Source organism: Girardinichthys multiradiatus, chromosome 9, assembly GCF_021462225.1.
Source record: "Girardinichthys multiradiatus isolate DD_20200921_A chromosome 9, DD_fGirMul_XY1, whole genome shotgun sequence".
Taxonomy (NCBI): Eukaryota; Metazoa; Chordata; class Actinopteri; order Cyprinodontiformes; family Goodeidae; genus Girardinichthys; species Girardinichthys multiradiatus.
Window position 1 is genome coordinate 36,055,498 of NC_061802.1, and position 12,636 is coordinate 36,068,133.

Sequence of the window (12,636 nt, forward strand, 5' to 3'; positions counted from 1 at the left end):
GACAAACACACTCAGACACACACAACGGTGCAGGGATAGAAGCCCAGAAGAACATATGAGAGGGAAGATGAATGGTTTGCTTTCCGCTTTGAGACTTGAGAGTTTGTTCTCTCGGTCTTTCTCTTTTCATCTGCACACACACATATTCTCACACACTAATCATCTTATAACGTGCCTTTTTTTGTATCTCCTTTTTTGTACAAGTGGAATGAAGGATTTGCTCAGCCACAAAGCTTTGCTCACACAGGATGTGCTCATCTTTCCTCTGATCTGGGTCAGTCTTCCCAGAAGACGCACTCACGTACATGCAATCACTTGGAGATGGGTGATGAAAGTCCAACTCAATCACGTACCACACACAAGCACTGAACATGCTTGTCTGTGGGAATAAGGAACTTTGTTAACGTGCTTTGCGTGTGGGACCTTTAGCCTTTTTTTTTGTCTTTCTTCTTCGTTTTGCAGTGTTCATGCTTGTGTCTAGCCAGCTGTCTAGTTTGTGTCTCGCCGGAGTAGCTAAATTTAAATGAAAATAGACCTGGTGAATCGCTGATCTTCATTGGGATATAAATGCTTGCTTTACTGATGTAAAAATCCCTGCAGGATACCCCCCTAGGTCTTCAAACATCCTTCCTCTCCCCCCGCCTCCTCCCACTCTTCAGACTCCAACATGACCTTGTCCTGGATGTGTGAGACACAGAGCAGAGAAGGATCATGAAGAAAGGGAGTGAGTGAGAAAAGACTAATGAATCAGGCTGAATGAGAGCTTTTTAATCTCAGCCCTTTGTATCACAGCTCTGTGGAGACGGATGTTCTTTCCCTGACTGCTACGTGTCACACATTTATCACAACAGTACCATGCAGTCGGTCCATGCTTCAGGCTTCTGTGAGCTCCTGTGTTGATTGTACATGTAATCAAGATTCATCTGAGGGCTAACTTCAGTTTCATGAGCACTGCCTTTCAAGGAAAACTGAACGGCCGTGGGAAAGTTGATATAATCTTCAAACTGACCTGAAGAACTTGAGCTTTAGCTGCAACAGAATTTGTCCACCATGCCGATTAGATTTGAATATTTAAATCACATGTTCCTAATTAATCCCTATTAAACCCCAAGAGATTACTTATCTCTACTTCTGACTACAGCCACCTGCAAAGGCATTAAATTTAATTGAACCTGAGCATTTTTTTTTACATTTCAACCACAAACTCCAATGTGTTTCTTTTAGATTTAATGCGATAGAGCAACACAATGTAGTGCATAACCCTCAGGTGGAAGGAAAATTATAATCGGTTTTCATATTTTATTTACAAATGAAAATATTAGTGTGGTTTGCATGTTTTCCAACCCTTTTATCCTCATACCCCTAAATAAAATCCAGTGCAACCAACTGCCTTCAGGAGTCACCTAATTAGTAAATGGAGTCCACCTACGTGTAATTTAATTCATGGATAAATCCAGATATTCTGGATTTATCCAGAACTCTAACCTTCTCTAGAAAGCCTCAGAGGCTTTCTAGAGAAGGTTAGAGTGTCAAGAAGACCAAAAAACACAACAGCCAGGTCAGAGATACTGGTCTTTCTCAAAATATTAGCATATTGTGATAAAGTTAATTATTTTCCATAATGTAATGATGAAAATTTAACATTCATATATTTTAGATTCATTGCACACTAACTGAAATATTTCAGGTCTTTTATTGTCTCAATACGGATGATTTTGGCATACAGCTCATGAAAACCCAAAATTCCTATCTCACAAAATTAGCATATTTCATCCGACCAATAAAAGAAAAGTGTTTTTAATACAAAAAACGTCAACCTTCAAATAATCATGTACAGTTATGCACTCAATACTTGGTCGGGAATCCTTTTGCAGAAATGACCGCTTCAGTGCGGCGTGGCATGGAGGCAATCAGCCTGTGGCACTGCTGAGGTCTTATGGAGGCCCAGGATGCTTCGATAGCGGCCTTTAGCTCATCCAGAGTGTTGGGTCTTGAGTCTCTCAACGTTCTCTTCACAATATCCCACAGATTCTCTATGGGGTTCAGGTCAGGAGAGTTGGCAGGCCAATTGAGCACAGTGATACCGTGGTCAGTAAACCATTTACCAGTGGTTTTGGCACTGTGAGCAGGTGCCAGGTCGTGCTGAAAAATGAAATCTTCATCTCCATAAAGCTTTTCAGCAGATGGAAGCATGAAGTGCTCCAAAATCTCCTGATAGCTAGCTGCATTGACCCTGCCCTTGATAAACACAGTGGACCAACACCAGCAGCTGACACGGCACCCCAGACCATCACTGACTGTGGGTACTTGACACTGGACTTCTGGCATTTTGGCATTTCCTTCTCCCCAGTCTTCCTCCAGACTCTGGCACCTTGATTTCCGAATGACATGCAGAATTTGCTTTCATCTGAAAAAAGTACTTTGGACCACTGAGCAACAGTCCAGTGCTGCTTCTCTGTAGCCCAGGTCTGGGGAATGCGGCACCTGTAGCCCATTTCCTGCACACGCCTGTGCACGGTGGCTCTGGATGTTTTTACTCCAGACTCAGACCACTGCTTCCGCAGGTCCCCCAAGGTCTGGAATCGGCCCTTCTCTACAATCTTCCTCAAGGTCCAGTCACCTCTTCTCGTTGTGCAGCGTTTTCTGCCACACTTTTTCCTTCCCACAGACTTCCCACTGAGGTGCCTTGATACAGCACTCTGGGAACAGCCTATTCGTTCAGAAATTTCTTTCTGTGTCTTACCCTCTTGCTTGAGGGTGTCAATAGTGGCCTTCTGGACAGCAGTCAGGTCGGCAGTCTTACCCATGATTGGGGTTTTGAGTGATGAACCAGGCTGGGAGTTTTAAAGGCCTCAGGAATCTTTTGCAGGTGTTTAGAGTTAACTCGTTGATTCAGATGATTAGGTTCATAGCTCGTTTAGAGACCCTTTTAATGATATGCTAATTTTGTGAGATAGGAATTTTGGGTTTTCATGAGCTGTATGCCACAATCATCTGTATTAAGACAATAAAAGACCTGAAATATTTCAGTTAGTGTGCAATGAATCTAAAATATATGAATGTTAAATTTTCATCATGACATTATGGAAAATAATGAACTTTATCACAAAATGCTAATATTCTGAGAAGGACCTGTAGAGTTGGTTAGATGTTTAAAGCAGGGTTAGGCTGTAAACAATATCACAAGGTCTGAACAGCTCACACAGCACTATTCCATCCATAATCAAAACCTGGAAAAATCAAGGTGCTACTGTAAACCTACCAATATATGGCATTCCACCTAAAATAACAGGTTGGACAAGGAGATAATTAATCAGAGAAGCAGCTGAGATGACCATGGTAACTTTAGAGGAGTTGCAGAGATTCACAGCTCAGGGGTGAGAATCTGTTGGCAGGAAAAGTATTGTTTGTGGATTCCACTAATCTGGAGTAGCATGAAGAAAGCAGCGGTTGACAGAAAGCTATATGTAGTCCTGTTTGCTGTTTACTACATCAGTGGAGGGGAAACTGCATGTGAAAAAAAGTGCTCTGGTCAGATGAGGCCCTACATTCAAAATCAATTCAAAATGTGGGACAAAAAAACTCACTTCACATTACCCAGAGCACACCATCCCCACTGTGAGACATAGTGGTGGCAGCATCATGCTGTGGGGATGCTTTTTCAGCAGGGACAGGGAAGCTGAGCAAAGCTGATGGGTAGATAGATGGAGCTTAATACAGAGCAATCTTTGAAAAACGTAAATTGTGTTTCATTTCCTTCCACTTCATGGTTACAGTGGAAACCAAAGGTTTATATATATGTCATGTAACCAGACTAAACCTTTTCAATTTGACGTCAAGATTCCTAAATTAATTTGTATTTGAAAAATGCCTGAATATACTAAGAGAGATAAAGTGTTGGAGAATTACTAAGCTTTCTTTGTCAGGCAATGAGAAAAAGGGTTATGTGTTTTAGCACAGTGTAAGTAAATATCTGGTCTTAACTGTATGTGCTATTTTGTGTTGTCCTGTCATATAAAATCCTAATAATATGACATTTGTGGTTGTAATATGACAAAGTTCCAAGGCTATGAATATTTTTGCAAGGGACTGTATCTCTCTCAGCCTTCTCCTGCATCTCCTCTGTTTATTTTCCTCTCTCGTGATGCGACCTAAAAGTTAAAGGATGACACAACTTCAGTAAGACTGTTTGTTAATTAATGTAGCTGTTAGTTTCTTAAAAAGCAGCATTTCAAGTTGTTTATTATTCATAAAACAAGTAGTTGAGAGCCTGCCAGTGCAAACACTTTTATGTGAATGTCAAACTAGAACAAGAAACAAGTCTGACATTTATAAAGCCCCGCAGCTGCAGACTGCTTCGAAACGTTTACATCCCAGCTCCCACCTTGTTGATGAAGTGTGATGAACCGTTGAAGCTTCTTTCAGCCATATAACCCTTTTCATCACGCAATAAAATTGTCCTGACGTTACAGTACAGCATTTCAGCAGTGCTGCATTCTGCCAAATGTGGTTCAATTAGTACAACTGCATAATACATATAAACTGTTACAAAATGGTCAATTAACTGATTTCTTCTCTACTTCTCCCTCTAGAGGAGCTGTAGTTGACTGTCAAAACAGGGCAGTGAGATTGGTTTGCTAACAACCTGGCAGAGAGTCAGCAGTGCTCTATGCACACTGCTCTAATTCAGTGCAGTACTGTGGCAGCTGAGGAATAAATGTCAACACTATTTAGTTAGAGTTGATGCTGGTTGGAGTTTATAACTGCCAATGAAAAGGTTTATTTTGTCTTTGGTAATAGGCTTTTATTGATAAGAAAAATGTATTGAATGTAATAATTTTTTTTATATTTAAATCTGTCATAAATTAAACCCAGTATAAATGGTATTAAAGCCTAGTTTATCAGGTCTAAGTTGGAAATGCAGCAGTTTGCAGCTGCAAACTTTCCAGCTAATTCAAAGGTTTGCATATAAAAACTAGATGATGGCTTTTTTTCATCCTCACCATGGATCACAAGCTCCTCAACAACATCCAGTCATGTCTGCTTCTGCTTGTTGTCACGCTATTTGTCCAACCACCTCAGCTGTTCCATTTTTATTTACTATAAAGAATTCCCTGATGTTTAGGGTTTTTTAGGGTTTCTAGATTACTCTGCTGGCTTATTCTTTTCAGCCTTGAATGGACAGGTATCAAAAGTTCGAAAACAGTGAAAAGCTCTTACCTTTCTTTAGGTAGTGGTAATAATTGTATCAGCTTATAGAAAAAGGCTATGCTGCTCCACTTATTATTTTCTTGCCATGTATGTTAACTAGGTAAAACATGTTTTACATGAATTTTATGAAATATAAAGTCCTGTCACATCAGTGAAGTATTTTTGTGTCCTTTGTGGTGTGAAAGCTACTGTGCCAGGAAGGAAGTAACTTTCGCTGTAATGTCACAATATTGTTTCATTTCTTTTTCTGACTCAATGGTTGCATGGCCATCTTTGGGTGAACGTATAATGGTTTGTACACAATCTATGAGTGCCTCCAAGTATTCAAATAATTATTAGCTTAAATTATCAAAACATTTTTTGGACTGCCCTGGCGCTGGAAACACTTGAAACATTAAGCATGCAGAGAAGTGAACGTTCACTTCAGATAGAATGTCCACATAACAAATTTTTATAGGGTTACTGCGGCAATATTTATTTGGCAGATGCCTACATTCTTCAGCAGTGGCACATGCTATGTATACCTTGAAATAAGCTGCCCTTTAGTTCCATCCTAAACAGTGAGCATTTCTCAGTGGAAGTGAAGCAGTTTAATTCCATCCAGTCTGTCTATACAGCCCCAATTTACAACAAACATCATCTCAAGACAGACAGTTTCATTTATGACTGAGGTGACTGTGGCTCAGTGAGAAGAGCGGTTGTCTTGCAATCTGAGGGTTGTGGGTTTGATTCCAGCTTCCTCCTGCCACATGTTGATGTGCTCCTGGCACCTCAAATTGCCTACCAATCTGAATCTATCAGTGCATGAATGTGTGTGCGTTAGTGAATCTGGCTCTAGTGTAAAGTGCTTTGAGTGGTCAGTATGACTGGAAAGGTGCTATGTAAGTTCAGTCCTTTTACCATTTATATACAGAAATATGAAATCAAAATAGTCATATAGACACATTCAAATTCGGTCACCTAGATTCCAGTTCAATCCTAGTTACACTGCAAAGCAGTGAAGTAAAACTTGTTATTCTAATTGGTAAAATGAAACACTGATCTGTAGAAATGCAGCAGAATAAAAGTTGTACTGAAGGTACCTTTTTCACACAAAAAACATTAGAGAGTTTAACTTAACCAGGGATGGCTGGAATTAAAAATTATGTTAGGAAAGGTGGTGTTCAGAGAAATACCTTCAATATTTTTAGGACACCCTGTTACCCAGTAACTCAAACACTACATAACCCTGTGATGTGCATCAACAATCTGTTGTCAAATTGTTGCTGTAATTCTTAAACAAGTCTACCCAAAGCAGCTACTTTGGCAGCTAACCAACATTAATTTGAATCATTTGAATGCTGTTAAAGTAATTGGGATTTATCAGAGAAGATGTTCATGCGCTGAGGAATTTTCACCTCGCTGTCTGTAGTATTGTATTTATAACAGCAATAAATGTGTAAATAAAACATTCAGTGATGCCTGTCTATCTTCCATGATGTGGCAGTGAATGTGATTACAAGTTTTAATAACTTCCCCGACTGTCATCACAACTCTGAAAAAATATCACCGTTCTCCCACAGTGGGATTCAGCCGAGGATGTGTGGGAGGGTGTATCTGGAGTGTAGCTGGCAGTCAGCGGCATGAAAAGAGTGGTTAAAGGTTATAGCTGTGCAGCTGTTAGCCTTTGTGTTTGTGTGCGAGCGTCTCTTTGCTTGTCTCTGGTGTGCGATTAGCAAACACATTATCTGCTTTGTGTGGATATTATGCACACATCCAGTCTATCTGGCACAATCACTGCAGTCATTTACTCCGATATCTTTCCCCAGGGAATCTTAGAGCACAAACAACTGCATTTTGTGAGTGTGAGCGTTTGTGTGTGTGTGGTGTGTGCTTTCCATGAGAGGTAATCAGATCTGCTCCCTCCAATCAGACAGAGATTGAATTGAATTGGTTGTGTGCTGTTATTATTGTTGTGGAGGCCAATAGTGGATGCTGGGTGACAGAAGACAAAACCTACTCTCTCCAGCAGATAGTGAGACATGCTTTCCAGATGTGCTTCTTTAAGTCTGAAAACTATTTTTAGAGATAACTGCTTCTTCTGCTGTATGTTTTCTCCTCTTGGTCTGTGTAGTTATTTCTCGAAAAACCAATTTTGCTAGAGTTTGACATCTATCTATCCAACAACTTATCCAACCTGCTATCTGATCTGATTATGCAAAGTTTTCTTTTTAAGCTTAAGTTTTTTTTGTGGTAGAACAACATGACAAGATGAGGTTAGGATTAGGTTTTGACTCAAAAGCGCACACAACAACCATACAATTTTCTATTGATGTTTTTGTGTCAAACTGACCTTTTGACATTGTGCTTAAAAAAGTTTCATGAGACCAAAGCACATTCTCCAACAAGGTTTTAGAAGATTTTTCCCAGTCGTGGTGTTTCAACAAAATTTTAGTGTACACATCATTTGTGAAACCAAGCCACTGAAACTGCGTCTTTTACTTCTTCCTATAACAGATTTGTATGTTTTTAAATTGGATATATGTCACATTAAATGTTAGAAATTAAATTAAATCACAAAAACCACGTATTTTAACAGGGGTGTGTACACTTTTGAGAACCACTGTATGTAACGTGTTCTGTTCCCACGCACATACAAACTCTCAGCGCATATCCCAATGCCTGAGTTTCATCCAAGCTTGTAACTTCAACCATCAACAGAAGATTAGCTTTTTTTCTAAATGATTTTGAATGACCACTGGACTTTAAATTTAGTCTAATAAACTCTCATTCCCACCCTATGTGAGCCAGTCCCTAAAAACACAAGTTCTCTTAGGGCATTTCTTATTCTTATTGTCATGTCTGTTAATATGAAAGCTGTCAACAGATGTGAAAGGTTCTTTGTAAGATGAGACAAATTAATGATTTTATTTAAGCTAACAGTCTGACTTTCTTTCATTTAAAAATCCAAAAAGCTGTTGAAAAAAAGCCAATCACAGAACTACAGATCAAATAAGGCTTTTTAATTTGTTTTGCTGCTGTCATGATTTGGGGTTGTTTGGTTTTTGGTTTTGGGGTTTTTCCTTATGTTTTTCACTCTTCAAGTTTTGAATCATGTTTCTGTTTATTTTCCTGGTCATGCTTTTGTTTTGTCGTCTTGTTCATGTTTTGTCAAGTTTGGTTTTTGGATCTGGTTATGCTTTAGCTTCATGTTTTTCTAGTTTGTGTTCAAGAGTCTCTGTTTTGCTCCAGTCACGTTTTGTTCTGTTAATTAAGTTTATTCAGTTCACCTGCTTCAAGTTAATCTGTCTCCTTACTCCACCTGGTTTTCACGCCATATATTCACACCTGTTCTGTTAGTCTTCGCGGAAACATCTTTCACTCTCATGCTCATGTCTTGTTTTCAAACCAAGTCTTGTCTTTTTGATCATGCCATGCCTGTCTTGCCTGCCCGTTTGTTTTGTTTCTGCCTCCTGCTGTGAGTGAGTTTTCGTAATTAAACCTCTTTTTTTTTCACTTACCATCACGCTGCCTGCTCGTCTGCATTCTGGGGTCCAATTCCAAGTAAACCGTGACAGAACTGTGACAGTATGTTTCCGCCAACCACGGACCTCGCAGATGAGCATCGGGCTGGCTCCATTGGCCTCTTTGCCTTCCTGTCTCGGGAGGCGGAGAAGTCGTTGCGCCGTTCTGCGGGGCTGTCAGTGCCGCAGTCAGCTTATGAAGGATCCAGGTTGGCGATTCCAGTTCCGGGGACAGGTCCCCTTTGTCGCCGTTCTCCGCCTCCTCCCCTGGTTGTGCACTCTGGTCCGTCAGTGAGGCCCACGTCCTCCTCCCGCCGCAAGAAACGCCGACTTGCAGCGGTTCCTAGCCGGTCGGCTGGTGAGGAGGTGGTTTCACAGCCAGCCTATGTGAGGGCTGCAGCAAGTAAGCCCGCATCTTCGTCTGCCACAGCACTGTCTCCCAGGCTCACTGCACCTCCTCCCATGCCGTCTGCGCTCGCTCCAGCACGGAGTTCTGGGGCAACACCTGCCGAGCTGGAGCAGAGCTTGAGGTACACGGCAAGCCAAATAAAGATCCTCAGGACGACAGGTCTTCTGTATTCCTCTCCTGGGCTGATGGAGAGGATAAAGCAGATCGAGATGGAGTATGAAGCGGCAGTAAGGCTGTTTTACTGCCATCCTCCATCACCCACATCAAGTCTCCAGGGAGCTGCTGCAGAGCAGCCTGACACACCACAGCCTGAGCCTAAGTCAGCCTCAACCCCCTCCACACGGCGCAGAGGACGTCGTAAGAGGGACACCCCGGCTCTAGTCATCAGGGGCCCCTGCGACGCCTCTGCTCACGCCACTGAGGCTCCGGCTGACGCCTCAGCTCCTGCTCACGTCACTGAGGCTCCGGCCGACGCCTCAGCTCCTGCTCACGTCACTGAGGGTCCGGTCGACGCCTCAGCTCCTGCTCACGTCACTGAGGGTCCGGCCGACGCCTCAGCTCCTGCTCACGTCACTGAGGGTCCGGTCGACGCCTCAGCTCCTGCTCACGTCACTGAGGGTCCGGCCGACGCCTCAGCTCCTGCTCACGTCACGGAGGGTCCCGCTGACGCCTCAGCTCTTGCACACGTCACGGAGGGTCCGGTCGACGCCTCAGCTCTTGCACACGTCACTGAGGGTCCGGCCGACGCCTCAGCTCTTGCTCACGTCACTGAGGGTCCGGCCGACGCCTCAGCTCCTGCTCACGTCACGGAGGGTCCGGTCGACGCCTCAGCTCCTGCACACGTCACGGAGGGTCCGGTCGACGCCTCAGCTCCTGCACACGTCACAGAGGGTCCGGTCGACGCCTCAGCTCCTGTTCCTAGTCTGCAGGAGTTTAAGGAACGTTTTGTCCTCATTCTGGCTTTTGAACCCAGAGCTGATGGTTTGCCAGGCTCTGCTTCAGCCTCTGAGGGTTCGCCAGGATCCACGCCTCTGGAGTTCCACAGAGTGTCTGGGAAGTCCTCTACTCTGCTCAGTCAGCCTCCACGTCTTTGGTGCAGGCCTGGTCGCCCGCCTGAACTCTGTGTCTGCTCGGGACGACCTCCTGATCGCCCGCCTGAACTCTGTTTATTAAGTTTATTCAGTTCACCTGCTTCAAGTTAATCTGTCTCCTTACTCCACCTGGTTTTCACGCCATATATTCACACCTGTTCTGTTAGTCTTCGTGGAAACATCTTTCATTCTCATGCTCATGCCTTGTTTTCAAACCAAGTCTTGTTTTTTTGATCATGCCATGCCTGTCTTGCCTGCCCGTTTGTTTTGCTCCTGCCTCCTGCTGTGAGTGAGTTTTCGTAATTAAACGTCTTTTCTTTCATCACGCTGCCTGCTCATCTGCATTCTGGGGTCCAATTCCAAGTAAACCGTGACAGAACTGTGACAACTGCATCTTGGTCCATGTGTGGCTGTATCCTGTAATGCGCAGAATATGTTCAGCTCAGTTCCGACTGCACACTAGTTGATGTGTCTTTGCCCATCGCATCACTAACTACAGTCTCCATAGCAACACTTTGCTCAGTGCTTATAATTTACACAAAGGAAAATGTCCCATTGCCACACACAAACACACACTCTATTAGAGGCTAGGGCTCTCACCCTGCTGTGCTGGATGAAGGACTATGTATTGAAAGGCATTTATTATGTGTTTGAGGCTGGCAAGTTTCTGATTTATACCTTAGTTCTCTTGCAACACGATAACATGCATATTAGAGATGTATTGTGAGGTGGAGGTGAAATAAGGAAGAATTTATGACCAGTTTCCTTGATTGCAGCTCTAATTGTTGATTCACTCCTGCAGATGTTTCACATTATTGTCACTGATCTATAGGTGGTGGTTCTGTGATAGGATAGATAGTTTTGTCACCAAAGATAACATAGAGGACAACTTGATGGACATATTCTGTAGTTATACTACAGGTTCCATAGTAGATCTATATAGACTATATAGACTATAACACATCACTTGTTTTGATCTAACTGTTCTTAACTTTGTCTTTACTGAAAAACAGAAAAGATCAAGATGATTTTAGGGAGGTGAAAAGGTTGAATCAGTAATTGTAAAAAAATGTGACTAAGAAATAATTCACAATATCATCTGGATCAACAGTGAGTTAGCTAAAATAAAAATAAAATGTATGTGATTAAAGGGCAAAACTGTTTGTGTGATGATAAACCAGCTTGATGTACTTCATCTCCTCCTATTTATTTTGTAAGTTGTATCTCCATCTAGAGGATTTTGTGCAACAAGAGCAACCCAACACTTTGGCAGTTACATTGATCAGGCACAACATTTTGACCACTGATAGATGAAGTGAATAACACTGAATGCTCCCACATCCTGGGCCCTGTCATTGGGTTAGAGATATTTGGCAGCAAGTGAACATTTTTCCCCTAAATTCGTTCAGACGGAGGAGAGCAGGGGAAGTGTAAGGAATTAAACATGTTTTACATGGGCCAAATTGTGATGGATGTCTTGGGCAGAGAGTCTCAAAAACTGCAGCCCTTGTGGAGCGCTCATGTCCTGTAATGGTCAGTATCTTTCAAAGGTGCTCAGACGAAGGAACAGGCTCATTGATAAATGTGCAGTGCGAAGGGTTAGCCTGGCTTCTAGGATACAACAGCTACTATTCTCCAACTGCTGAATAAGTTAATGGTGGTTCTGATTGAAATGTTTTACAATTCACAGTGCTTCACAGTTTGTTGGTGTGTGCATATGGGAAAAGGAAAAGTAAGTACCTTGCAATAGGATGGTTGTGAGTTTGACTTTGGCACCTGCCAAAATGTGAATCAATGTATGAATTTGGCAGTAGTGTAAAAAACATTTAAGTGGTGAGTATGACTAGAAAATGTGATGTAAGTTCAGTTTGCTGTGCGGGGCTCTGCAATGCTGCATAGCAGTCATGGGGCGTATGCTGATAGACAAAATCTTTGTTTGTTTTTATTTCGGTCTAATGTAATGGTGCTTTTAATTCTTGCCTTTATTTAGTTTGAGTTTAAAGATGTGGAATCATTGATAGTAAATGTATATGTACCTGCTCAAATAATAAAAGTTAGACCCCTCTGGTAGATGGCAGAGCTTCATTTTTGTTCCATGTTGTATGATGTTCAGCAGTCCTCTCCCTACAAGGAAGCTTGTTGAGTAAATGAAGGGAGATGGAGCATTGCTCAAGATTAAAGCAGAAAAATTGAGAAGGGAAAGACAATTACTTCCAATTACTTAAAGTTGTGTCCAGTTCTGTGTTTTGGCTGGGATGATAGACATGAGAGAATACTTTGTTCTGACATACTCAGCTGGGCACTAAAGCAGGAATGCTGAAGAGGCACCTGTGTTGGCTTTGAAGGTTGTAGCATGACAGTCACACACACACATGCAGACAGACAGGTGGATTAAAGAAGCAAATACATTAGATCTGGCACT

General features: G+C 42.3%; 1 protein-coding gene across 9 annotated transcripts in view; it reads left to right on the top strand.

The window, feature by feature from the left end:
- Positions 1-12,636, top strand: part of dab1a (DAB adaptor protein 1a) — a 139,000-nt gene that overhangs the window by 63,508 nt on the left and 62,856 nt on the right. The window lies entirely within an intron of this gene.